Here is a 5,000-nt window from a genome sequence, read left to right on the forward strand (position 1 = left end):
TGTGTGTGTGTGTGTGTGTGTGTGTGTGTGTGTGTGTGTGTGTGTGTGTGTGTGTGTGTGTGTGTGTGTGTGTGTGTGTGTGTGTGTGTGTGTGTGTGTGTGTGTGTGAGAGTGTGTGTGTGTGATTCAGAGGATGTTCTGTGTAATATTTTCTTTTTTTCATTTATTTTTCTTTTTTTATGTAAGAGAGGAGAAGAGTCCAAGGGCAAGAAAAATATAAAGAAAAGGGCACACTCAGTCGCCAGTCTTCTTACGGAGCCGACAGAATTACTCAAAGAATAGGTACAATTGTCTTGAAGCCTCCTTCTTGAATGAAGTCAAGTCATAGGAAGTTGGAAATACAGACACGGTCAGGGAGTTCCTGAGTTTCAAAGAGAACAGTATGAAAGACTGGGAGTACTGGTTAACTCTTACGTTCGGTTAAAGAATTGGACAGAATAGGGGTGAGAGGAAGAAGAAAGCACTGAGCAGCGAAAGCCGGTGTGTGCATTTTTTTTTTTTTTTATTTAAGCATTGTGCAGCGAAGCTGTGTGTGTTTGTATTTTTCTTTTTCGAAGTCATACACATTTCTTGTTTCTTTATTTCCCTTAGTTTACTTCGCTGGTGGTCAAAAGCTACATCTTGATATAGGATCAACATTGAGGTACAAGATAAACACGTAGAGGTTTCCCCACTCCTTGCACTGATGATACTCCAAGGGTGAAGGAGAAGAGGTGTGAAATGTTGTGTTAAGGAGGAGTTTGCACGTTCTGGTTCATGCATGGATGGATGCATTGATGGATGAATGAATGAATGAATGAATGAACGGATGGATGGAAGGATGAATGAACGGATGGATGGAAGGATAAGCAACAAGACAATAAATGACGCAGTATAGTTTAGGGAAATACTTAGCTATCTCGTCTCCCCACAAACACTTAACAACTAAGCCAATATCTTCACCACTGAATTCCTCTCTCTCTCTCTCTCTCTCTCTCTCTCTCTCTCTCTCTCTCTCTCACACACAAGTGCTCAAGTGGAGGAGGAGGAGGCGTGACAAGAATTCTATCATGAATGTGTGTGTATGTGTGTGTGTGTGTGTGTGTGTGTGTGTGTGTGTGTGTGTGTGTGTGTGTGTGTGTGTGAGAGAGAGAGAGAGAGAGAGAGAGAGAGAGAGAGAGAGAGAGAGAGAGAGAGAGAGAGAGAGAGAGAGAGAGAGAGAGAGAGAGAGAGAGAGAGAGAGAGAGAGAGAGAGAGAGAGAGAATTACCAAGCCTCAACTATCTTACCTAGATGTCTCTTCTCACCTGTTCTAACCTGAGCTAACTGGTGCACTGAGTTTACTGACACCTGTGGCCGCCTCCTGCGTGTCTAATGGCTGATCTTGCTGCCTAACACAAAACCAGGAATGCAAGATTAGTAAAAGAAAGACGAGTAACAGGAGACGAACAAGTACATACATACAAAAGAAAAATTATCGATTTCTATCTGGATATCTACTTACCTACTTGCTTACCTGTACTAACCTACCTACCTGGCTACTTGGTTAGGTTAGGTTAGTGGGTTCAGCAGTCCTTTTTTTTTTAAGAGGAGAAAATTTGTCAAGGGAAAAAAAGCCCTATCAAGATGTCAGTCTGGCTGTCTTAGGTTAGGTTAGGTTAAGTTACGTTAGGTTAGGTTATTGGGTTCAACAGTCCTTTTTTTTTTTTTCCCTGAGGAGAAAATTTGTCAAAAAAAAAAGCCCCATAAAGATGTCAGTCTGGCTGTCTTAGGTTAAGGGGCTATCACACTGGCCTATGATACGCGGAACGCGGGCCATGGTTCTTGGTATGAAACCATGAACACTATCACACACAAGCTGCCCGTGTTCTTGTTATGCTAGGCAAACGGCCCACTAACCAAGACAAAGCCTAATCAAAATAAACCAGAACAAAACCATGCCGCTTATACCTCAGCCTGTGCTTTGTCCTGGAACTGCATTTGCACTTCCTCTTGTTGAAGAAAAGTAAGTAAAAAAAAAACCTAGAGAAAAGCTGAGACGTGCGCGATGGCAACTTAAGAGTCGGAGGTGGTTGCCATGAGCCCAACCTATCGACATGATATATATATATACTTTTACCTTTCTAAAATGATGAAATATTATTTAATATTTCAATATGAAAAATTTAGTCACATTCTTTTTAGTTCAAATGAAAAGTTTTTATTACATATATCATGTTTACTTTTCCATTGGGATAGCATACGGAGAATCGGGATGGATATGAACCCATCCCAACTTGGTTCCGCTAATCCCGGCCAAGTTCCAGCTATCTAGAGCGGATGTTCCTGGTTCCGCGTATCATAGGCCAGTGTGATAGGGCCTTTAGGTTAGGTTAGTGGGTTGGGTTGGGTTGGGTTGGGTTAATGGGATGGGATGGGTTGGGTTGGGTTGAGTTGGGTTAGGTTAGGTTAGTGGGTTGGGTTGGGTTGGGTTGGGTTGGGTTAGGTTAGGTTAGGTTAGGTTAGTGGGTTGGGTTAGGTTAGGTTAGGTTAGTGGGTTCAGCAGTCATGTAGCAATAAGCAAGAAGTAGAAAATAGAGGCAAACATAATAAGAAATGATAACAAAAGAAAGAAAAAAAGGCAATATGATAACAATGAGTAAGAAACAGGAGAGGATAACTAGACAAAGGAATAAACAATAGAAAAAGTACACAAGAAAAGAAAAGAAGGTCACATGTACTAGTCAGCATTTCTCCATTAATATTTTTGTTTCTCAGTTGACACTTTCATTTCATTTCATTTCATTTATTTTTTTTTTATTATACTTTTAAATTTTCCTTAGTCATCTCACTTTAACCTAACTCATTTATCCTCCTCCTCCTCCATCTCTTTCCCTTGAAGATGAGAAAGTGGTGTTTTTAACTAACTTTTCTTTTCACCCCCCCTCTCTCTCTCTCTCTCTCTCTCTCTCTCTCTCTCTCTCTCTCTCTCTCTCTCTCTCTCTCTCTCTCTCTCTCCACTTTTTTCTTGTTACTTAAGTTGTTTACTATCCAACACGTGGAGGAAGTGAAGCTTGAGGAAGTTTGTAAGATTGTGAAGGGCGTTGTGGTGGTGGTGGTGGAAAGGAATGTACGAAGAAAGAGGACAGGAAGTAAAATAAAAGGTGTGTTAGTGTGTGCTACCTCTCTCTCTCTCTCTCTCTCTCTCTCTCTCTCTCTCTTGCATTCTGATAAAAGATAAGATAAAAATTAAATCTGGTGAGGTAACTCTCTCTCTCTCTCTCTCTCTCTCTCTCTCTCTCTCATCAGATTAAGAACATTACCTGCCACTCTCTCCTCAGCTTTCCTTCCTTCCTTCCTTCCTTCTCTCTCTCTCTCTCTCTCTCTCTCTCTCTCTCTCTCTCTCTCCATCAACGCCTCTCACCTAAACATTAGTCTCTCTTTACCAGGAAATCTCTCACTCATATCTGTTTTATTCTCTCACTTTCACTTTGGCATCCCATTTTTACAATAACTATTCAAATTTTCACACGAATTATTCACACGTACTTATAAAAGCTTCGGATTAATTAACTGTATGCATTTAAACATTTCATTTCTATTTTCTTTCCATTTCTTTTTTTTTTTTTTTTTTGCATATTAATCGTTTTTTGGGGGTTTCCATGTTCACGCATTTAAACATTTTAATTTCTATTTTCTTTTCTTTTCTTTTTTTTTTTTTTTTTTTTGCATGTTCATCTCATTTCCTTTAGTTACACTCACATCAACCTTATATTTTTCTCATATTAACCAGGGAAGTTTGTATTATTCTCACATTTATTACTTTTTTTTCTCCGTTGTATTTTACATTTTTGTTTTTATCATTATTATTATTATTATTATTATTATTGTTATTGTTATTGTTGTTGTTGTTATTATTATGTATTTTTCTTTTGTCACTCATTAATTTCATTCAACATTTTTTTTTATATATGTAGTCATTCTATATTTACTCATGTTTTGCTCTCTCTCTCTCTCTCTCTCTCTCTCTCTCTCTCTCTCTCTCTCTCTCTCTCTCATTAGCTCATATTTACTCATTTAATGGTCATTCACGTTCCTCATTCATGTTTCATCTAATTTACCATAGTATTTGCCCAGCCAGTCACATTAATTCCTCAACCTCTCACATTCTCGTCACATTTATTCGTATTAACTTCATAACTGCTCACATTAATCTCACATTTACTAATACAAAAAGACCCATCATATCAATTGTGTAAGGAGTGAGGGTGAAGTCAATGTGAAAATCGTGTTTAAGTTAATGTGACTGGTTTTTTTTTATTTTTATGAATAAACGTTACTGTCACATTTATTCGTATTAACTTCACAATTACTCACATTTACTTACACAAAATCAACTAATCACATGAACTAATTTAACTTAAGCACAGTTTTCACATGCATTACCTTCACCTTCACTCTTTACAACCCTCACATCATCCTCACATCACACATCACATTTCACATTTCCTCACATCAATTCTCACATAAATTCCTTCAGCACCATGACACATTTTCCATATTCATTCTGCTTACTATTTGGAGATTTTATACAACTTCAGAAACTTATATGGTGATTAATCCCTTTAGTACCATGACACGTTTTTCATATTCATTCTGCTTACTATATGGAGATTTACACAGCTTCAGATACTTATGTGGGGATAGAATAGTGAAAACTCTGACCATTAATCTTCTGATCTCCATGGACCGCTGATATCAATAAAATGGTCTAAATGTACACAAATCTCAAGGTAAAAATATGTGCCAGTACTGAAGGGGTTAAAATGGTGAAGAATCTGGCCATTAATCATCTGACCTTCATAGACAGTTCATGAAGTAGCTAAATAAATAAAATGGTCTAATCATACTCAAAACTCCTGGTAAAACATTGCCCCAGTACTGAAGGGGTTAAAATAGTGAAGACTCTGGCCATTAATCATCTGACCTCCATAGACAGTACATGATGCAAATAAAATGGTCTAATCATAACCAAAACCCAAT

At 38.0% G+C, this 5,000-nt stretch overlaps 1 protein-coding gene across 27 annotated transcripts in view; it reads right to left on the minus strand.

Annotated features, from left to right (window-relative positions):
* Positions 1–5,000, minus strand: part of LOC123505792 (mitogen-activated protein kinase kinase kinase 7-interacting protein 3 homolog) — a 146,949-nt gene that overhangs the window by 74,044 nt on the left and 67,905 nt on the right. The gene's annotated exons all lie outside the window — the stretch shown is intronic.

This window comes from Portunus trituberculatus, chromosome 18 (genome assembly GCF_017591435.1).
Source record: "Portunus trituberculatus isolate SZX2019 chromosome 18, ASM1759143v1, whole genome shotgun sequence".
NCBI classification, from domain to species: Eukaryota; Metazoa; Arthropoda; class Malacostraca; order Decapoda; family Portunidae; genus Portunus; species Portunus trituberculatus.